Here is a 23924-nt window from a genome sequence, read left to right as displayed (position 1 = left end):
CACCCCTCTAGGTGGTCACAAAGCACCGAGCTGATCTCCCTGTGCTATGTGGCTGCTTCCCACTAGCTATCTATTTTACATTTGGTAGTGTATATATGTCCATGCTACTCTCTCACTTTGTCCCAGCTTACCCTTCCCCCTCCCCGTGTCCTCAAGTCCATTCTCTACGTCTGCGTCTTTATTCCTGTCCTGCCCCTAGGTTCTTCATGACCTTTTTTTTTTTTTTGACAAAAGATCTTTGTAGCAAATTTCTCAAAACGTGTTTCGTCTTGATGAATTGCTTTGACCTATTTATAGGACGAGAGCTCAGCAACCTGTTCCTTGGTTGTCCTAAAGCTCTTAGCTCTGTTTTACACCTACTCACAGCCGTTAATAACCCTTAGCCTCCTTTTCTGTTTACTGTCTACGCAGCTGCCCAGCCTTGACATAACCTCTGTCGGTAATGTGGAAAAACACAAGCCCAAGAGTCAGACAGGTGTGCTTTTAATCCCAGCGCCCCCATAAACCAGTCTAATGGGTGTGGGCACATCGTTTCACTCCTCTAACATCCATCGCTCCATGTGAAATAGAGGTACAACCTCCAGTGTCCCAGTGGTTCGATCAGTGTTGAGATTTAATGAGCTAATATCTGCCCAGAACTCACACATGTAAGGGCTCAAAAGATGTGACCCTCCTTTCCTCTTTCCTTTTTTTTTTTTAACGGGCCCATCCCAGCTGCTTTCTTCCTTCTGGATGCATTGGCAGGCAAGGCATCCCTACTGAACAAAGAAATAAACGCGAAGGTGGCAGCTTTGTGGATCCCGGCCCCTAGCTGCTAGGACACCTGAATTTTAAGCAACAGGACACTCAGAACCTAGCACTTGACAGGAGGGGGTATGTGCATGGGTGCAAATGCAAATTGTTCGCTGTCTCAGTTCCCCAAAAGTGCTGTGGGGATCCCCACAACGGGCTCCCAAGTAAGAAGTGTAGCTGTAGCTGTAAACAGTCGAGAATGGTCCCCAAGATCGTACGCAAATGTGAAAGCCAGAAGCACAGCATCACTGTACAGTGTGTGCCCGGCCCAGGGACAGCTGCTGAGCTGGCTAAAAATATGTGTCTGCAAATAAGTTTGTGCTGGTGAGCTTGGGTCATAAAGCTCTTCTCATCTGAGCCTTTATTTTGGGTGTGCGTTACTCTAGGCAAATGTGCCTCAGCGGCGCTCAAAGGATATTTGATTCGTCGGAGAGAGATTGAGGCGCCCTGTGCAGTGCAAGAAACAGGCCTCCTGCCCGTCACTTAAGAGCCCATGCATATGTGTCCATGCCTCTAGATAGCTAGTGGGAAGCAGCCGCATAGCACAGGGAGATCAGCTCTTGTGACCGCCTGGAGGGGTGGGATAGGGAGGGTGGGAGGGAGGGAGACGCAAGAGGGAAGAGATATGGGAACATATGTGTATATGTACAACTGATTCACTTTGTTACAAAGCAGAAACTAACACACCATTGTAAAGCAATTATACCCCAATAAAGATGTTAAAAAAAAAGAGCCCATGCAGCCTTGTCAGGAGGAGAGAGAGCACAAAAGGGACAAAGAAACCAAAGAGAATCAAGTCAACAAGTATTTCTAGGAAGGGGACCCACATGGCCCAGTGATGCCTATTGTCTGGGTACACATTTTTTCTTTTCTTCTTTTTAAAAAAAGTTTATTGAAGTATAGTTGATTTACAATGCTGTGTTAATTTATGCTGTACTGGGTACAGTTTTTTTTTTGGCGTGGCATGCAGGATCCTAGTTCCCGGACTGGGGATTGAACCCACGCCCTAGGCAGTGAAAGCTCTGAGTCCTGACCACTGGACTGCCAGGGAATTCCCCCAGTACACTTTTAATAAGGCTCCTTTTCACTGTGTTTATTGATACTCACTTTTTCAACTTTCTAGAGCTGCCATAACATAGTACCACAAACTGGGTGCCTTAAACACAGAGATTACCTCACAGTTCTGGAGGCTAGAAGTCCAAGTTCAAGCACTCAGCGGGGTTGGCTGGAGGGAGAATCTGTTCCATGCCTCCGGCCCACATGTCCCGCAGCTTGTAACAGAGTCCCAATGTCTGTCCTTATCTTCGCAAGGTGTCTGTATGTCCGTGTCTAAACTTCTCTTTTTATAAGGGCACCAGTCATATTGTGTCAGGGACCCATCCAACCTACTCCAGTAGGACCTCATCTGAACCACTTACATCTATAATGACCCTGTTCCCAAAAAAGGTCACATTTTGAGGAAGCAGCAGTTAGGGCTTCAACACACAAATCTGTGGGGGACACAATTCAAACCATAACACCTGCTAGGGGGCACCTTCGTTAGATGCCGAGGGATGGAAAGACGTGTGGATACACAGTCTTTGTTTGATTAACCCACAATCCAGACTGGAACACATACAGTATTCTGCAAGCTGGGCACAGTCGAGGAGGGCGGTGGAAACACGAGACAAGCTCCATGGGAGCAGGAAGGAAGGAGCCTCAGAGGAAACCTTCGAGTACTGGGTACAAACTTTAAACTGTGTCCTAGTGAAGATGCAGGCGATATCACCAGATTGTCAAAGCCATCTTCAGTGTGTCTGTAGCCTTTCTATAGTGTAAAACCATGTAGTTGTTAAAACTAACATACTGTGGTACGTAAACCGTCCGCTCTAGAATTTAAAATGAAAATACTGCAAGTTTCGAAGGGTCAGTCATGGTAAGACTATAATTTTAGTTTAAATTGTTTAGAAAATGTATCCAATTAAGTCTGTAATCAGTGTTCAAATGGTCATGAAAAATTATTGTCCAAGTGGGGTTCATTAAAATTGTGTTGTGTTTAAGGCAGGCAGCATCAATTCCCATAAAATAAAATAAGATCATAAAAATACCATGTTTTGGCTGAATTGTGTCCATCCCCAAATTCCTATGTTGAAGTCCTAACCCCCAGGACCACAGTGTGACTGTACACACATAGGGTCTTCAAAGAGGTGATTAAAGCTAAAATGAAGTCTCTAGGCTGGGGCCCTAATCCAAGATGACTGCTGTCCTTATACGAAGAGGGATTAGGACACACAGGGAGAGATGTCTGCGATCCGCGCACACACAGAGAAGAGGCCACATGAAGACAAAGGGAGAAGGCATCTGCAAACGGGGCGGGGTGGGGGGCAGGAAACCAGCCCTACGGACACCTTGACCTTGCACTTCCTGCCTCCAGAACGGTGGGAAAATAAATGTTTCGTATGTTAAGACTGAGGTGCCCGGGGCACCCCTAAGCGGGAATGTTACTGATGGACCTGCTTAACGGGAGAACACAGAAACTAGAAGAGGGCCCAGGGCCAAGCCTTGAGCAACTCCTACAACTAGGGGACCAGAGGAGGAGGAGAAGCTGGCAGAAGAGCACGAAGGAGAGGCCAGAGCAGGACAGGGCAAGGACAGGGCAAGGACGGGGCGTATCAGAGACGCCCAGGGAATAGTGTCCGGTAGAGCAACAGGAGGACCAGAAAGTCCACTGGAGTTGGCAGTATGGAGGCTGTGGGGAATCTAGCCATGCACAGTTCCAGGGCAGAGACGGGTGGCTGGAAGCTCCACTGGGGAGGAAGTGGATACAGCTCCTGCAGACAGCTCTGCTGAAAGCTTTCTCTTTTTTGCCAAGCAGGGGAGTCCAGAACGGGGCCCCGCACCGTGGGGCAAGAAGACGAGCATTCTGCCCATTAAGCACACTCAAGCCCCCAGCCCAGGCACCTTCTCCGAACAGGAGAACCTCTTCTTCCAGCTGCGTCCCCACCATCCTCATGATTGCCCAGCTGAGTGTGGGATGGGGAGGGACCGCTTGCTTTGGGCTCTACGGGGGACATCTGCTGCTTTTGTTGCCTAGGCGCCCTCCCGTCCCTCTGCTAACAAGCCCCACGCCCTCCGTCCATGCCTTTTCCACTTGGGCTCACTCACGGAAAGTTTCTATCCCTTACAACCAAGCCACCCTGACTGATACACCCTTTCTTCTGAAATGGTTCAAGCCCAGCTTTTCTTGACCTTCTCCCTTAGCCAACAATGAGGTAAGACGTGAAACGGTCTAAGAAACACTGGAGGGTAGGAAATTAAGGAGAATGTGGAAGAATGCAATTGTTCTCACAACATTTCGCTTTTTTCAAATTTTGTTAAACTAACCACATTATGGGAAATTGCCAATGGAGGAATATGGACTTTTCCAAAGCAGAGCGGTGCCTTAGGAAGAGATTACATGGCTTTTATTGAAATCGCAGAATCGCTGTATTTTGTACGTGCCCTCTGTAATGGCCTGGGGGGAAGAATGTGTAAGAAAAGTAAAAAAAGGAATGGAAGGAATTTCATTAAGGGCAGGATGCTGGAACATGAAGAGTCCAGCTCTTACGTAACTGAAGAAGGGTAGAAATTGAATACGGGGAACAAAAGGAAATAAGTAAAGTGAAATAAGATGCAGCAGATCTGATTCTCACATCACCAGCCAGTTAAACTCTCCTTTGCAGATCAGACATCTTTCCTCTATTTGCAGCAAAGCTTCAAAGCTACAGGCTGGCATCAGGCCATTAGAGTAATTCAAACCACACTGATGGCACTTCCTGGAGTCCAGCTTCTAACCACATCCCTCTCTCCCCTCATCTGCCCAGGTCCTGGCACCAAAGATTTAAAAAGATGGGAAAAGAGAATATTCTTTCCTTTCCCTTTCAATGCTCTCGTGCCTCTCAACAATGTCATACAGTTCCCAACTTTCCCCAGATCCCCCCTGTCCCACTGCTTCCAGGCAGTTACAAGCCAGGGTAGTCTGGGTGGACCCAGAAGAACGCATGTCTTTTTCTCTAAAAGCCCTTGTGGGAAGTTCCCTCTGTCCTATGGGGGTAAAAACGCAATCTGTTTCGTTCTTTCTCTATTTCCAGTTTCCCTGGGGCCAGGCACGTGATTGACAATAGTATTTCTTTAATGAGTAAACGGATGAATGAGTGAGTTTTCCAAGAGGATATATTCAAATGCTAAACATCTCATATCCATGTGCTTCCAATTACCTCTAAAGAAGTTTCCCTGGTTTGTTTTTGTATCCTTGTGCCTTGGGGGAAAAACTCAAAACAGCGAAATGACTTTTTGCTGGATGGTGAAGCATAAAAGGGTGGGATCTTGGCAAATGTGTGAAGCTGATGACGCCTTCTCGGGTTTGACTCCATCTCAGGGCCGTGTGTCTCCCTCCCCACCTCTCCATTTCTCTTCTTTCCCCACCCTCCTTCTCCCTGATCTCCAGGGCTCAGCCGTGAATTCTGCTGCCTAAAATACAGCTCGTGAGGACTGAACTCGCCTAGAATTATTGGAATTTTAGTAAAAGTTTCTTGAGGACCAGCACAAAGGAATAACCCTGACCGGTAAAATTTCCAGGAGGTGGGACCAGGTGATTTAGGAGGACTTAATTTTTCTATTTCAAATAGGCAGCTATATATATTCCGACCATTCATCAGGCTGTGTCTGCTCCTTGATACTCTGATGGACCGATCTGGATTAGGACCCAGAGTTGCACGATTGTCTTTAACCAGTAACTACAATCCCCGCATCCATCCATTTATCCCATTCACTCATTCACTGAAGAATGAAAATAATGAATTCCCTGGCGGTCCAGTGCTAAGGACTCCGAGCTTCCATTGCAGGGGGGGCCCGGTTCGATCCCTGGTCGGGGAACTAAGACCCCGCAAGCCGTATGGCGCAGCCAAAAAAGAATGAAAATAGTGATGAAAAAGACAACGACATGCCAGTTCTCTCACAGCTTAGAGAATCAGGGAGAGAGAGATGGCAACCAAATAATCCAGCAAGTGAAAGAAATTCCTGAAATTAAAGGAGCGAGGCTCTGGGAGTTTGTCACAGGGACTGCGGGTGTCTAGAGGGGCTTCCCAGAGGAAGGGGGCCTCAACGATGCGGGGAACGTGACTCTCCCAAGGTACAGAAAGCAGGCTGGAGGGGCTGGGGTGGACGGTTAGCTGGAGAGGAAGGCACAGCCAGCCCACTTAGGCTCTCTGGGCCATGTTTAAGATTTTATTCTTTGTGTTAAGATCAGCAGGAAGCTACTGAGTAGTTTTAAGTGGAGACGGACAGTGACGTTATCATGCATTGAAATATGTTTCAAATAGATTCATGTCTTCCTGTGCTTTTCTTTTCTGCACTCCTAAATCAGCACGGCTCTTCCTGGGGAGGAGTAAAACTGTGCTTTCCTGGATGGCAAAGACAAACACGGGGTCAAGGTTTGGCCACTGGCTTCCAGTCCAGAGATAATAGCTGCGAGAGCCAGAGCTCTGATTTTTAAGAGCAGAGCGTCCAGTGAACCAAAAGGCAAAGTCCCGAAGAGATCACGGGGATGAAGTTCATCCAAAGTGAGTAGATCATAACCTGGACTGTACGGGGGCGGGGGTGGGTGGGGATCGTGCGCACGAGGCCAGAAGGACTGGCCAGCCCGTAGGAACCATGCAGAGAGAAAGGCATGGACGGACCGCCCAACCTCTGCCCCAGAAGCGCCAGAGGGCCGGGTGGGACCCTAGCCCACGTGGCAGCCTGCCTACACCCGGGAAAGCACGCTGCCAGGAGGCGGCCTGGGCTGAGGGGTCATCTTCCTCACAGCCCGCTCTCCCCTCATCATGAACCCAGCAAGGGTGACATCATCCTTCGTTCAGCCCACGCAGACTGTCGCCCTCGGTTCAAAGGCTCGTGACACGTGTAAGTTCTCCCCCCCCCCCCCCCAAGAGAATGTAAATTGGTACAGCCACAGTGGAGAACAGTATGGAGGTTCCTCAAAAAACTAAAAATAGAGTTGCCATATGAGCCTGCAATCCCACTCCTGGGCATATATCTGGAGAAAACTCGAATTCAAAAAGATACATGCACCCCAATGTTCATAGCAGCACCATTTACAATAGCCAGGACATGGAAGCAACCTAAATGTCCATTGACAGATGAATGGATAAAGAAGACGTCGTACATATATACAATGGAATATCACTCAGCCATAAAGCAGAATGAAATAATGCCATCTGTAGCAACATGGATGGACCTAGAGATTATCATACAGAGTGAAGTAAGTCAAAGACATATACCATATGGTATCACTTATATGTGGAATCTAAAATATGACACAAATGAACCTACCTATGAATCAGAAACAGGCTCACAGACGTAGAGAACAGACCTGTGGTTGCCATGGGGGAGGGGGGTGGGGGAGGGAAGGACTGGGAGGTTGGGATTAGCAGATGCAAACTATTATATAGACAATGGAAACACAACAAGGTCCTACTGTGGGGCACCAGGAACTATATTCAACATCCTGTTATAAACCATAATAGAAAAGAATGTGAAAAAGAATGTGTGTGTGTATATATATATATACGTATATATATATATATATATATATATATACACACACACACACACATATATGTATAACTGAATTACCTTGCTGTACAGAAGAAATTAACACAACATTGTAAATCAACTATACTTCAATAAAATAAATTTTTAAAAAGTTCTCCCCCCAAGAGATAATGGTGAAATAGTAACCTGGATATGGGGAACAGTGGCCCCGTGGATAGGGAACCCCCCTGTTATCTGTAAATGAATGAGAATAAAAGAATCGCCTGGGACAAGAAAGCGGAGAGACCCATCCCTCTTTAAAATGAGACTGGCGGGAATTCCCTGGTGGTGCAGTGGTTACGACAAGGCGCTTTCACTGCCGTGGGCCCAGGTTTGATCCCTGGTCAGGGAGTTAAGATCCCGCAAGCCGCAAGGCGTGACCGAAACCAAACAAACAAGCAAATAAATAAATAAATAAGGTTGGCCTTTTCCAAAGGGCGTCTGGCTGCAGCGTGGAGAGCTGTATGCCAAGGGGCCAGAGCGGAGGTGTGGGACCAGGCGGGAGGCTTTGCAGTGGTCCAGGCAAAGTGGCCATAGCTTGGGCTAAGGTAATGGTGGTCCTGGAGCTGGAGAGATGTGATGAGATTCCAGAGACATGACCGAGATAAACTGACGGGACTAAATGGAGGAGCAGATATGGAAGTACAAGGTAACTATACGAATTAGGTTTCCACTGCAGTAGAATGACACAGTTACAGTGGTTTCCACGGTAATGTTGGATGACAAACAACCCCAAATTCTCAGTGGTTACAATACTCATTTCTTTCTCTTGTTATAGGTCTGCAGGTTGGTTGGGGGCATCTCTGCTTCGGGTTGCAGGTAATCCATGTATTTCTCATTCTAGAATCTGCAGTTACCTGGGGGCAAGCTCTTCCACGGTGGATGTCAGACGGGCAAGAGGCCAAGCCAAAACACAGAAGCACATTTCAAGCCTCTGGCTGGACAAGGCCTAATAAGTGTCTGCTCATATACCATCAGCTCCAGGATGCCGAATGGTAAAGCCCAAAGACAGTGGGCCAGCGAATCGGACTCTGCCCAGGGAAGCCACGGCAAGGATGAATTGTGAACGATTAATGCTATCCATCTTAGGAGCCAGGGATGGCGCCTAGGTTTCTGGCTTGCACGGCTGGAGAGATTGGGGTGCCCTTCACCGAGAAAGGAAATACCAGAAGTGGAACAAATTTGAGAGAGATCATGAGTCCAGTCTTGGATATTTGGTTCTGAGATTTGAGTATCAAAGTGGCAGGGGCTATAGAGAAGTCTGGCCTGGAGGTATGTATCTGGGAGATGTAGCAAAGACTAGCTGGAACCTGCTGTCCATCCACTTACTCCTTCTTCTTTAGTTTTAGAACATCTAATTTTTAGCTGGCCATACATTTCCAAACCTCCCTTGAGCCAGGGTGGTCACCTGACTAAACTTTAACCAATGAAGTATAAGCAGTGCCAGGTATGACTTCTGTCAAGTATCCTTAAAGGAAAGGGTGTGTCCTTCCTCCTGACTTATTCCTGCCTGCTGACAGAAATGTGGCTGTGATGGCTGGAACCCAAGAAGTCATCTTGGACCATGAGGTAAAAGTCCTAGGTTGAGGATGGCAGAGTGACAAGAAGACTAGATCCCTGAAAAGAAATACTTTTATAGCATTTAGGCTACTGATACTTGGAGTTTTCTCTCATCTACAGTCAAACCCAATCCTATCTGTTACAAGAGTCAAGAGAGCAAAGAAGTACTGGAAGTCGTTTGAGTTCAGAGTCAAGTTTCCAAGACAAGGGTAAGGAGAGCCCAGGGCTGAGCTTGAGGGGCTCTGACATGGAACAGCCAGGTAGAGGACGCTACATCCGCAGAGAGACAGAGAAGAAGCAGGCAGGGGGTAGAAGAAGAAGGAGAATGGGGTGTCTTGGACACGGCATGCAAGGAAGAGAGCATCTCAGGGAGGAAAGAGTCGTCAAAAGTTGGAATCAAGCTGACAAGTGAGATGACAGCCGAGGGCATGAGTTAAGTTCAGCCCGTGACAAGGACACGGGGGTAGCATGGTCTTTGAGCCCCACAAAGTGCCCTCTGGAACTACTCTCCACCCTGAGCATGCTTCTAGAGGCTTGAAGAGGAGAACGACTTGGGTGCAGCCTCCAGTAGAAGCTGCCAGGACTGATGGAGAGAAGCAGATGAGCCTGGACATCATTTTTTACCCTTAAACTTCAGCTCTCCCCCCACCCCACCGCCTCTGCCCACCCCCAGGCCTTCTAACAACCTGCGTCTCTCCGACCTCTCTCTCACTCCACTCCCACCCGGCTTCTCATTATTTTCTTATGAAAGGGCTAATAACCTCACTTCCTCGCTCAGAATTCTTCCAGGAATCCCTACTATGTTTTAAAGTTAAAATTCCTTAACCAGGCACACTGATCTTTCAGGGTCTAACCCTGACCTTCTTCTCTGGTCTCACATCCTCGACGTTAGCCCCCAGCAACATCTGCCTGCGATCACAGGAAAGACCCCCATGAGCACCGCTCACCTGTGACCAGTCAACCCACAGCACCGTGAGACCCCCATGAGCACCGCTCCCCTGTGACCAGTCAACCCATAGCACCGTGAGAGACCCCCATGAGCACCACTCACCTGTGACCAGTCAACCCACAGCACCGTGAGAGACCCCCATGAGCCCCGTGAGAGACCCCCATGAGCACCGCTCATCTGTGACCAGTCAACCCATGGCACCGTGAGAGATAAGAAAATATTGCTGCTTTACGGCACTAGGTTTTCGGGCAGTGTGCTACACAGCGACAGATAACCAGGATGGAAATTGGTACCGGGAACGGCGTGTTGACATTTAAAAATGTAAACCGTACGGCATTGGCTTTAAGCCTGTGCCACGGCTTAAAAGAGTTTTAGGAAGATCGTTGTCGGGCCTGTAAAAGCAGCGAGGAAATTGTTATTGGAAGCTGGAGGAAAACAATCCGTGTCATGTAGTGGTGGAAAGTTTAGCAAAGCTGTCACCTGCTCAACTGTGACAAATGTGGAAATGTGGAAAATAAAACCAGCCATAGCTAATGGATAGCGATTTGGCTAAGAAAGTTTTGGGAAGAAGGTTGAAAGTGTCAACTGATTTCTTTCAGCAGATAAGGGACAGATAAAGAGAAATGAACTAGAAGAAGAATTTTTCAGTTTTCAAATATAATTTAGAGAATATATAAAGAGGCCAGGATTTTCTGGGTTCAAAATTAAACTGCTTCACACTCCCAGCCTTTCCAGAAGGCAAATTGTTCTCAAAATAAGATGGCCTTAGGGTAAAAGTTCCTCTCAGACTTCCCTGGTGGCCCAGTGGTTAGGAATCCACCTGCCAATGCAGGGGACACGGGTCCGAGCCCTGGTCTGGGAAGATCCCACATGCCGCGGAGCAACTAAGCCCATGCGCCACAACTACTGAGCCTGCGCTCCACAGCCCACGAGCCACAACTACTGAGTCCATGTGCCACAACTACTGAAGCCCACGTGCCTAGAGCCCATGCTCTGCAACAAAAGCCACCACAATGAGAAGCCCGTGCACCACAACAAAGAGTAGCCCCCGCTCGCTGCAACTAGAGAAAGGCTGCACGCAGCAACGAAGACCCAACACAGCCATAAATAAATAAATTAAAAAAAAAAAAAAAGGGTCCTCTCAAGGATGTGGTTCTCTTTTACGATTTCAGGAATATTTAATGGCATGTCTCCGAGTCCTCTCAGCTGGTCAAAAGACTTCTGAGACTCTTAAGGGTGTTATCCTACAGCATTCTAAATCTAATCCCAAGCCAGACAGGGACCCATCTCAAAATATTTGTGAGTGTGACTTTTATAAACCCCTCCTGATTCCGGGGAAACCCATACCATGTTTATAAGGTTTGAATTGATGGCGGCGTCATCGGTTTGAACTTAAAGGGGCGGAGGTGGTTCAAAAACGAAAAGAAGCCTCTGGGCTTCCAAGCTGATGTGGGCAGGAAGCAGGCTGACGAAGCCATTCAGCAGCAAACAAGAGCCCTTTCTTGCAGCAGAGGAAGGATGCTTCAGAGGCCAGCCAATAACTGTGGAGAATAAGCCCCCGAGGGCAGGCCTGTGACCTAAAGTAGCTGGGTCCTGCCCAGCTGGGAAATCCAGGGCGCTTACTTTCTCTTTAATGTTGCCCAGATAGGAACAGGGTGGGAGGCCGTGGGCAACAAACTTGATAAGGGGTGCCATGCCTTAGCTCTTAACTCTTCCCACATTCCGTCAAATGTCCTGTCTGCCCTGCAGCACCGTTCTGCTGGGCTGTCACATGTCCTCTGCGCTCACCCCGTGGGCCCTGGGATGGCACCCGTCACACTGTGTACGCCACGTGTGTCTGTTGGTCTGTCTCCCCAACACGATGGCTAGCTTTGTGAAGACAGGCTTGCTCTCAGCATCATTTCTGAAACTGGGGGCCGGAATTCCACTGCTGTGTGCTGTCCTGGAGACGCGGTGTGGGTCTGAGAAGCCCTGGGGCTCGTTTCCTGTGTGGACCCAGTGCTTTTCTTAGGGTCCCTTTTTCTCCAGGGTCTGAGGCCCGGGTCTCTTGGCAAATGCAAATGTCTCTCCTCCTCTTGCGGGAGCCACCCGAGGAAAGTTGTATTTCTCTGGGTCACTGCGTACAAGGCTCTGCTTATTCTGGGGACTCGAATAGTCACAGAAATTAGAATATCTGGTCCCAGCCTGCATCTGTCCTCAGCCAATGACCTTCAGGGAACTGTCACACTCCATGGGAAATTTCAGCAGAACCTTCTATACAGCAGCACACACATACCACTGCCTTCAACTGCATGATACTGTCGCCAGCTCCCATGCCCACAACGTGCAGGGACCTGGTGAGGCTGCCCCCAAACACATATTCAAACACATCTTCTCTTTTCCCACCTTGAGCATCACAGTCATTACCTTTCTGGGTTGTTATTTTATCTGAATTTCTGACTGCCCTCTAACATACGCTCTGTAAGGACAGTGTCTTGTCATTTTCGTGTTCCTGGAGCTCAGGCACTCTGGAAACGTTTGTTGAATGAATGAGTTTATAAAGGAAGCAGAGTGATATGGTGAAAAAAAAAAAGCACAGCGTATTTATTCGGGTGATCTGAGGGACAGCTCTGTCACGCACAACCTATGTGACACTGGGCAAATCCGTTTTCTCACTAGAAAGTGAGGCTAACATGGCCTGGTCTGTCTCCCAGAGCTATTGTACTGGACAGGTGAGATCCACGAAAGAGTTCTTTCTCAGCAGTGAAGTCTGAATAAAATATGCATGATTGTCATGGTGAAAATCTGGAAACCTTCTGTGGGCAGATGGTCAAACGACGTGTGGTCCATCCACAGCGAAGGGCACTACTCGGCAATGAAAGTGAATCCAGTGTCTACAAACAGCAACTTGGATGGAACTCGAGGGAATTGTGCTGAGTGAAGGTCAATCCCAACTACCCTATGGTCGCATTGACTTAACAAGATTGAAATGACAAAACAGCAGATTCAGAATTTCCAGGGGCTAAGCAGTGACTGGGGAGCTATGCAAGGGCAACGTGAAGCATCCGTGTCGTGGCAGAAACGCTCTGTATCTTGTCCGCATCACTGTCAATTTTCTGGTGGTGATTTGGACAATCTTTTTTCAAGATGGTATCACCGGGGAGAACTGAGTAATCCCTCTGTATGATTTCGTGCAATGGCATGTGAACTGACAGTCATCTCAAAATTAAAATTCTAAGAAGATGCATTAAAGTTATATGGTTGGATGAGAAGTTTATAAAATAACAACTTATGTCCACTGATTGCTCACATCTTGCCAGTTTATCTTATTCTCGTACTGTACCATTGTTATCCTATTTTACAGATGATAAAACTGGGCACAGGAAATATTAAGGCCACAAAAATAGTATGTCGTATTGCTGGGGCTCAGAGCCCAGAGCCATGACACCACAGCCACCTCAGCTAAGGACAACATGGCGCTCTCAGCATTTGAACTGAACACGGCTTAATCCTCAAACCACCTCTAGATATATTTAATTGAGGGCAAAGACCACCAGCAATAAGGCTCATTCAAAAGTCATTGTTCAGGATCTCCCTGGGGGATGATGAACGTGTTCTGGGGGTGGGTGGTGGTTATATTTGTACACACCTGAGGATGTAGTAAAAACCACACACAGAACTGTATACTTTAAGCAAGTGAATTTCAATGGGATGTGAATTATATATCAATCCAAAAAAATCCCCCTCCCTCCAAAAAAAAGTTCTTGTGGTCTGGAAGTAAGGACTTGGCCTCTAACGGTAATGGCGATGGTAAGGAAATTCTAAGAACGAATGGTCTTATTAAATAAAAGTGGTCCACGGCAAAGACATCAAAGATGCCTGAGGTTCTGAGACGGGTGACATGAAAAAGGAGGCACAGGAGATCCCAGAGATGTGCCGAATTCGAGATGACAGCATCCCATCCTAGGGACAGCTGGTATCTGAGTCAGGGGCCCAGTGTTTGGAAGAGAAGTCACAGAGCTTTGGGATCCAGAAGTAGATGAGATATCTCAGGGAGACAGAATCGAGATGGAAGCTCACTTATTAGGAGGAGATAGGTAGGAAGGAATTACTTTCTAGCAGAAAAATAGAGCTCAGCGTGTGAAATCGTCCGTCTCTGACAACACACTGAATTCACATTTTTCTTCTCTCCCTCAAAGGGCAAAACCAGATCCAGTGGGAAAAGAATAAGACTCAGAACGGGTAAGAAAAATCGTGTTTCCCGGGGGAAACACATCACCCGGTTTCTCCCACGCACCTTTGCCGTGGCATGCTTGTTGTGGTCCTGAGAGGAGACCGAGTACCAAAACGGGCCACTTTGGTGTCAAACATGAATACAGTGTTCAATTTTTTTTTCTTAAAGTAATGCATTGTAAAACCCAGGTTTCCCCAAGCTTTTCAGTCGAACTTAACAAATCTTATGATTTCACTTAGAAATCTATTTAAATTCAAGTAACTGTTTACAAAAGGACTTTAGAACTTTTGGCCAATTAAATTCCCTTGGACATTTCATAGCGCTTTTATAATGAAAATATGTTTAATTTTCTTTTTAAGCACTTTGGTTGCCTAATGAACAACACGTTCCCAAATACTTAAACAATGCGTGCAAAATTACGGAGTCGGCCCTTACACATACGGTGAGAATTAAATTCTCCTGAGCGGGGCCACTGGTTGCCTCTGACCACCACACAGAACCTAGCAGCCCAGGAGTGGCCTGTGATGACACACTGCTGGGAGAGGCTGGGCACAAGAAGGCAGCTGTTTCCCTGTAAAAAGCAGGAGAACAGGCCTGGCTGACAGGATGTGGTACCAACCTGCCCGCGGGAAAATCCCGTTGTCCACACAGCTGGCCCTGCCTTAGGTAACACCTCCCATGGGGAAGGTTGCCCTCTACTGGCTTATGTGAGCCCACAGGTGGGAAGGTAGACAGATCAAGGGGGTTTGGTGTTCCAGAAAAGCCCGGCAGATTGAACATATGAGCGGTATTTTACGGCATTTGTTTTTCTTTCTGACTTACTTCACTCTGCATGACAGTCTCTAGGTCCAGCCACGTCTCTGCAAATCCCAACTTCGTTCCATTTTATAGCTGAGTAGTCTAGAAAAATGATACAGATGAACTTATTGGCAAAGCAGAAACAGAGACACAGATGTAGAGAACAAATGTATAGATACCAAGGGGGGATGGGGGGATGAGATGAATTGGGAGATCGGGACTGACATATATACACAACTATGTATACAATAGATAACTAATGAGAACCTGCGTATAGCACAGGGAACTCCCCTCAATGCTCTGTGGTGACCTAAATGGGAAGGAAATCCAGAAAAGGGGGGATATATGTATCCGTATAGCTGATTCACTTTGTTGTACGACAGAAACTAACACAACGTTGTAAAGTGACTATACTCCAATAAAAAAAAAAAAGCCTGGCAGGAAAGAATCCATAGTGTTTGAGTTTCCACTGTCTCCTGATCAGGGCCCCCTGTAAACACAGCACAGCTCCGCCATGAACACTAATACCTTTGGGTCAAATCGCCTTCAAGTGATACCCACGTCGTGTGCCGGAAACCCAGCCTTGGGGATTGACTCCAAAATGGATTGTCCCTATTCCATGTTCTACTCAGTGGTAAAGAGGAAGGTTCCAGATCCTACAAGCATTTACCACATACCTAATACGCACGAGGCAATTCCATTTACGTTTCCTCCTCTGTTCCTCTAAAAAGCCTGGCGAGAGAGTTAACATTGTCACCACTTTGAGGCTGAGGACTCTGCAAAGAATTTTTCTTTGCAGCCGTTTCTGCAAACGAGGAGGCCTCCTTCCTCGCCGCCACTTCTCAGCGACGACTTCTAACCTTGATTCTAATACTGATTATAGCAACCGCAGGAGACCCATCCCAAGCAAGTCTGTATCAGGACTAGATGACATCCTTAGAACTTAGGGATGTGGCCCGGGCCACAGGGAAGTGTTTGAAATCCGGTCCCTAGGGTCCTTGACTCTGTGGTAGAACAGGTGGGAGGTGAGGACGATGCCACCGCTGTAGACAGATGGTTAAGGCACAGTAACTCCAGCCCTGAGGCCGGCACGGAAGCCTTCTCCCCGCCAGCCTGAGACGAGCACTCCGTCCAATGGGCCACACTTAATCTGTCACTCAAGGGAGCTGGTAAAACTCAAGCCTGCTTTATTCTGGACGGAGTGTCAGACCAGCAGTCTGGAAGACTGGAGGCCTGTCACAGCTCGGCCGATGGCTCCATCCTGGGCACACCCCCATCAGCCTCCAACAGGCCTGCGTTCAGAGCAGGGGACAGAGCCGGGTCCCTGCAGGCTCCCGTTGCCACTGGCTTCCCCGCCGCAGAGGAGGCCCCGTCCAAGTCCACAGCGTCAGGAAACGCAGGCCTTGTGTTTCTATGGCTGGGGGCTTGGGGGGCGGCTGTTTAATAAGGGCATAGACTTGGCTGTTTATAAAACACCTTGGGAGGTGCTGGGGACGGTGCCGTTTGCTGCAGTCGCCACCTGCTCCCCCTGGAGCTCAGCCATGCCGTGTCCCCTCTGGCTTTGGAAATCACTCACTTGGAATTCATTTATTAATAGGAATCTGGGCTTGTGCCTTTAAAAGAAAAAAAAAAAAAAGTATGGGCTGAGGCACATTTATTTGTTCAGACAGAAACAAGAAAAAGCACCAGTGATGGGGAGATGGGAGCCTCCATGGGTCCTCAGAGGAGCGGAATGGTGCATCTCAATTGTTAACTTGCTTTCAAATCACCTGGGGGTCTGGTTAGACGGCAGACTCTGACTCAGAGGGGCTGGGGGCCTGAGAGCCTGCATTTCGAACACGCTCCCCCCAGGTGATGCTGACGCTGCCAGCCTCGGACCACACTTTGAGGAGAGAGCGATGGTGGGGTTGGCGGGGGGAGTACCGTCCTCTTCAGGGTCTTCACACGCCATCTCCTCCCACAGGAAGGACCCCCCACCTTGTGGCCCAGAGTAAATGCTCGGTAAATGACACCAAGCGGCTCATACATACAGTATAGAATGTAGTTAGGGGCAATGTCAGTCTCAATCTATAAATGAGAGCTGGTTTTGTTTGAGAAGCCTTGATCTTCGGGGTTAACCTATGGTGTTGGGACAATCGTGGGTGACATTTGATCCCTCTCTTTTCCTCCGACGCCTGGACCCATGGCTCCTGTGGGGTGACTTGGGACAGCGTTTCTCTGCCTGTACGTTTGATGAGGGGCCCTTCACGGTGCCCGTGGGCTGCACGCAGGGTGCTCCAGCTGGCCCCCAGGAATGATGTGTCCCCCCTCTGCTCTAACCCTTGAGGCTCCCAACTGGACCTCCGGGCAGCATGACAGCACCTGTGCTTGGAGCTCAGCATCCTGGGGGATCCAGGGAGGCCATGGTACAGCCCGGCCAGATTCTGCAGCTGGCACCTCCTGCATCCAATTCACCTGCAGATTCCGGGGCCTCACCTTACGACACCTAATTGAGGCTCCTGGGAGTAGGCTGGAGTCTTTCGCACACTGGATTCTGACACTGGCTTTTCTCCCCGGGAAGCCGAGGGAGGCCTCTGTGTGAGCACGAATGGCCAGGAGGTATCTGCCTGTGGGCAGCTCTCCCGTCAGCAAGGAAACCCGCAGCATCGTATGATTTTCTTCCCAGAGGCACGAACACCTGCTCTGCAAGCTCTCCGCTGGGCTCCAGCTAAGGAATTGTTTTCCTCCCCTGGGCATGATGACGTGAGCTTTTTCTCCTTGGAACACCACACCCATTTCATCAGCAAACCCTTTCCTGAAGCTTTAAGATGAGGTGAGAAATGATGGTCCTAGCTTAAACACGCGACACACATAGAGAATACGACGTATCTGTATAAACAGCACCCGAATAAGCAACAAAGTGGAGAGCATAGTGCTGACAAGAAAACCCCAGCTTCCCCGGCTGGAGGGGATGGATACACAAATGCTGGGAGAAGCGGCTCGCCCTGCCCAGGAACGGTGCGTGACCTCACTGGAGAGGAACATCGCATCGGGAAAGAAATGTACCAGGTGGTCCAGGCCAGATCTTCTGACTGTGAGAGACTGGGTGCTCTGACCAACACTTAAGATGCTTTCCATGCTCCCATGAAATCAATGCCTTTTTTTCCCCCTGCTGAATGAATGTGGGGATCGCGCCAGAATCAGAAAGATTTCTGCGGATTTCTCCTAGAATTTCAAGGGTCTGTAAATCCTGCGGCTGGCTGGGAGCCTACTTCGATTATTTTTAATGCAGAAAAGGATGTATTTGAGCATCTGGCCTAGAAATGGACTAAATCTGTCCATAGCCTAATTGGTTTGGAAAGAGCTGGAAGACAAATTGAGATTGTGGGTGTAAACAGAAGAAAAGGTGGCAGAAGGGGAGCCAGATGGATAAGCTCAGACACAAAACACACACAAACAAAAGCTGCTTGGGACACCAGAGGAGCACATGGGCATCTGGGGCCCAGAACCGGACTGGTATGAGGGTCCTCCTTGGCTTGGAAGCGTCTAGACGCAACGTCTGGCTCCAAGGACGTTCCCTGCATCTGAAGAGCGGGAATCAAAACCAGCTTCCACAGGGGGTGATCCCTGGCCACACTGTGACAGGTGGCCCTCAATCGACCTGGGTAGTGAATTCAGAACACAAATCACAGAAACATCACTCGGTTCCTTAGAGAATTTAGGCTCGAGGCTGAGGCAGGGGCATGATGGGAGCCAGAGATTTGGAGAAGATGACTTCTTGGTTACTATATATAATTGTGTCTTTGTGTGTAGCGCTCCAGGGCAGCCCCGTCAGCTTGGTGCAGAGCATCTTGCCTGTGGGGGGACCAGCAATGCTCGTTTGATGACAGTGATGCAGGTGTTTGGTGGTAGAGATCCCCTTATTTCATAGCGCCTTACTGCGGCAAGGCGGGGTGAGGGGTACGCATCGATAGTTAAACACATCTACTTCTGAACCGTACCGCGTGTGCTCATGAGTCAGCAGCGACCGTGACAAGCTGTTGTCCTAAAGGCATAACTTCTATCTCCACCCAGCAGATACTTATAATGTAAAAATAATCAATTTTTCATTGGTTTACGAACACTGAAAACATTTTCTGAGAGTACATAAAAGAACCTGGGAGGGACAGGCGCAGCGAGAGATGACACCAAGCCAGGTGCCTTTAACAGCCCAACAATGAATAGCTGTGCTGCCCTTTTCAGAGCTGCGACGTGCGACCCACCCAGTGAAGCCTCCGAGAGGCTCATTCTGAAGGCCCGCAGTTCATGCCATCCCTTTCATGTTTGTCATGACAAAGCTGTGTTTTCTGCGCCTGCTTTCCTTTGCAGTTTGCAGCCTGTGCAGTCAAATTTCATGCTTCCGAGATGAAAAATACAACTGCCAGTTTTCATCTCTGAGGGAAATGAGCCTTATTTCTCCCATAACTCACGAGCACGCTTCAGCTGTGAACAGAGCATTTACTCGACGAGTAAATTAACTTCAGTTCCTGGTGAGACCCGAGGTTGCTGAGGGTGATTTGGGAATTTTGATTTAGGGAAGGGGAGGCAGGTGGCTTCACAGTGGATGTGAGGTGCAACCATTTTCAGTTGAAGGCAGGATGCCCACGCCTCTGCCACGTTGACTAGGGGTGGCCCATGTGTATGCCTGATGTCACAGGGTAATTATCAAGAGCACCGCTCTCACTCTACAAGTGTCCCGTTTGGGTTGATGGACTATATTATCAGTCTAATTAAATTGCAGGTGAAATAAGGAGAAAAAGCTTGTTTTGTGACAGAAGCCAGGCAGACACAAAAGGCCACATATTATGTGATTCCAATAACACGCGTTATCCCTAATAGGCAAACCCACAGAGATAGAAAGTAGGTGTGTGGTTACCAGGGGCTCGGCACACTCGGGGGGACGTGGGGGGTGACAGCTAATGGGGGCGACAGGTTTCTTTTTGGGGGGAGGAAAAGGTTCTAAAGTTGATTGTGGTGATAGTTACAAGATTCTGAATATACTAAAACCACTGAATCATACACTTTAAATGGTGAATTCTATCACATATGAATTCATATATTACATATTGTATAATGTATGAATTTCAGGATGAATTGTATCATATATAATTCATATAATATATAAACATATGAATTGTATACATTCATACACAGGGATATATGAATATATATTCATATATATGAACTGTATAACATATGAATTCAAGCTGCTATATTGAAACAAAAGCTTAAAAAGAGTTAAACCGGGGTGGAGGGAGGAATAAATTAGGAGATTGGGGTTAACATATACACACTACTATATATAAAACAGATAATAACAAGGACCTACTGTTTAGCACGGGGAACTCTACTCAATATTCTGTAATAACCTACATGGGAAAGGAATCTAAAAAAGAGTGGATATATGTATATGTACAACTGATCCACTTTGCTGTACACCTGAAACTAACACAACATTGTAAATCAACAATAAAATCATTTTTAAAAAGAGTTAAACCGCAGAAATACCGGAAGAGAAAGACAGAAAAGATCTCGGGCCCTGTGTTCCTGTCGGCGAGAAACACTCTGTACTTGAAAGGCTGGTCCCTCTGAGGAGAGGCTGTCTTCACTTTGAGGGCACGTGGTAACCCTTGCTGGCCTCTGGGGGGCCCCATGCCACAACGCCTGCGTTTTTCTGAGACTTGCTGGTGCAAGAAAGGGAGTGTGAGTCTCCCCAGGGTCGCCGCTGAGAGTCAAGGTTTGTGCATTTGCCTTTAGGAGATGGAGGGACTGGTGGCGGACCAGCATCCTGAAGGTGGGGTGAGCAGGTGCACAGAGAGCCCAGTGGCAGTGGGTGGCTGGAGGGAAGGTGGCAGGAGATCCTGACTGGGACCTGCCCGTCTTTGCTCACGCCCATGGCCAGCGGGCTCCCATTTAGGGAGGGGAAGGGAGGCGTTCCAGGGCGGCGGGGGTGAGGGAGGTAGTTTGGCGGGATAGGAGTTTGTTCCCCCAGGGGAATTAAGCCCATTATTCTACATGTAGCACAGAGTCAGAGTGGGGACAGATCTGCCCAGTTAGGTTGGGAAACTGTAGGACGCACAGGACAACCACGAAGGGTCCACTTGACGAGAGGATCCTCAGGCCACATCCTCTGAAAGAGATAATGGGACCTGGAATGCACCCCAGGCCCCATCCAGCCACCAGCACTGGGATCCTCATTCAGGGGAACGGAGCTGAACTTGAAACTTGTGAGAAGACTGAAAATTTACCTTGTGATGAAGACAGGAAATTTATCTTTACATTTTTATATCCTCACCCCCTCGGACAGGGTCTGGCACTCAGCAGTGGCTGTTTGGACGGATGGATAGATGGCTGGATGGGTGAACAGCACACACCGGGCTCAGATGAGCAGAAAAGGCTACCAGGGCTGCACGGTGTCCCAGCTGAAGGCCAGGGTATTACATGTGGGTCACCAACAGAGGGTGCTGTACGCCTGAAAGGGGAAGGCCAGGCCCGGGGCCAGAAGCCTGCAGGGTGCAGGGGTGGTGGAGCTCTGACTCCCTGCAGACCAAAGGTGGAGATGGGGCGCTCAAACGCGGGAGCTGGGGCAGCCACTGAACCCCCGTATCCACACACTTGGGGCGGGGAGGAGACAGACGCGTTCTCCTGCCTGGGCCCTTCCTCAGCATTAGGAAAGGAAGCCAACCGCCTGGGTCCAGAGCAGGATCCACGGCGGGTTTGTTCACCTGCGCGCCCCCCAGCATCCTGAACGAGGGCCGGCACACGGAAGGCACACAGTCACTGTTTCTCAAGTGGAATGAATTAATGAAGGCGCCTAGGAGGACGCGATCGCAGCTGGACCGTACTATTCTTAGACTGTATCTGAGTGTAGTGGGCTGGCCAAAAAGTTCGTTCGGGTGTTTCCGTAAATCCCGAACGAACTTTTTGGCCAGTCCAATACATCCTCCCAGGCTTTCCCTCTGGCCTCTGCCTTGTGTGTCTTGGGAACCAGAGTTACACATCAACCCCCATAAACCACTGGGTGGGGTCTGTACCTGGGCTGGTCTTTCCACTGGATGGAGCTTGACAAGACCAAGGGGGGCCCAGCGTCATAAGTAGGACCGTTTCTGGGCGATCAATCCCTACTCACCTGCCCTCCCCGCTCCCCGAACCACATCCACAGACACAGGGCAGACAAAGCAAAGGAGGAACGGCAGGGAAAGTAGCGCAAAGCCCTCCCGTGAGGGCTGGCACGTGAGGCCACGACATCTTCACGCGAGTGATCCCAACTCCTCCGACATCCTGAGAGTCTGGGATGGTGGGACCACTGGGGATCCAGGAGTGAATGAAATGGAGCTGCGCAGATGTGCCGCGGAGCCCTCATCACGGCGCTTCCTGCTCTTGCACGCCCCTGGGTCTATTTCTTTCTGCAACGCAAGTCCTTGGCTTTACTGTCCTTCTTTACCGTGGTCAAGGAAAGGGGGCACTGAGCCGCGAGGGGGCCGCCTGGGAACTCGCCTCCCGGGCCGAGGGCGAAGCTCGCACCGGCCTCAGGCCCGCGCTGCAGGCGGCAGCCTCACCCGCTGGAGGGCGGCTCAAGGACAGATTTGAAACCACACCACAAGAGTGGTGCCTCACAGGGAGCAGGAGATTGTGCCGGAAGGCGCTGGTTGCTGCAGACGCCAGCGGAAGAGGAAGAGGACCTGGAAGCGTTCTTTTTTCTCTTGTGGGTTTGGAGCGCTCTGTAAGCTGGAGCTGCTGAAAGCACTCGTGGGCTCGCTGTTTCTGGTTTTAAATTCTCCTGGGACGAGCTCCACAGAATCTCAGGGTTTTAGCACTGACAGGAAAAAGAGTAAGAACTTCAAAGTCTCCCTTCATTTAGTGAGAAGAAACTGTGGTGGCGAGTGACTGGCTCCTACCTCAACACACACACACACACACATTCAGTCTCACACACACACACACAGTCCCTCACACACACAGTCTCACACACACACACACAGTCCCTCACACACACACGTGTACACACACACACATTCAGTCTCACACACACGCACGCACGCACACAGACACACAGACACAGGAGAAAAAGAGCAGTAAGGACGAACCTGCCCATCCCTCTGGCATCTCGCTGTGGCTACTCGGCTCACAGAGGACCAGCTTGTCCCCTGGTGGGTGTCCCCACGGAGCCCCAACCATGAGGTGTCTCCCACCCCTCCAGAACTTGGAAACTGTGCTTAGAGTGAAACTAGAAAAATCCACACGGAAAAGATGGGATTAGCCCTCTGTGGGACTTGCTGGTAAACATGTGACCAAAGAAACTGGAATCACTCAACACTCAAGGTGGGTCAACGAGGAAAACGGGCCTGTGCGACGTGGACGCGGCGGCTCCATCAGGGCCCGTTTGGAGAAGGGCCGGGAGAACCCGCGGGTGACTCTGGAGCCTCAAGCTCCAGAAGAGAGGGAAGAAGAGAAGAGAGGGAATCAGCAAAGACAAACCGACCTGTGCCCCACCTCGCCGCACCCCCCAGCAGGGTCGAGGGGCCTGGCCGGACCCCCCAGAAGCTGCCCAGAGTGCGGCGGGGAGGAGGGGTCCACCCCAGTGCCGAGCGGGGGCCTTCCTGAAGCTGGACCACGGCCAGCGCCCGCCTCCTGCCCAGGGCTCTGCTACAAGGGACAGCACACTGGACAGAGGTGGCCTCCCCTTCTCGGTTGCATTTCTCCCTGGAAATAGGGAACCCCTCGCCCTGGGGATGGAGCAGGTGCAGTGTAGCTAGTGAGTCAGGCCTCATGACGAGGGGCAGTAGAACCTTCTGTCAGTTTCTAGGGATGCTTAACTAATGACCACAGACTGGCAGCTTAGAATGACAGAGATTCCCCTCTCTCCACCATGATTCTGGAGGCCAAAAGTCCAACCTCAAGGTGTTGGTCAGACCATGCAGCCGCTGGACGCTCCAGAGGACCCTTGCTTTCCTCTCCCAGCTGCCTTGGCTTGGGCTGACCACT

General features: G+C 49.4%; 1 long non-coding RNA gene across 1 annotated transcript in view; it reads right to left on the bottom strand.

The window, feature by feature from the left end:
- LOC116743005 overlaps positions 1-23924 on the bottom strand; it is a 95814-nt gene that overhangs the window by 33883 nt on the left and 38007 nt on the right. The window contains exon 3 of the long non-coding RNA XR_004346650.1: positions 14946-15023. This is a non-coding gene — a long non-coding RNA (uncharacterized LOC116743005). The remainder of the gene's footprint in view (positions 1-14945; positions 15024-23924) is intronic.

Source organism: Phocoena sinus, chromosome 18, assembly GCF_008692025.1.
Source record: "Phocoena sinus isolate mPhoSin1 chromosome 18, mPhoSin1.pri, whole genome shotgun sequence".
In the NCBI taxonomy this organism is placed as follows: domain Eukaryota; kingdom Metazoa; phylum Chordata; class Mammalia; order Artiodactyla; family Phocoenidae; genus Phocoena; species Phocoena sinus.
The sequence above is the reverse complement of the archived record's forward strand: the minus strand, read 5'-3'. Positions and strand labels throughout refer to the sequence as shown.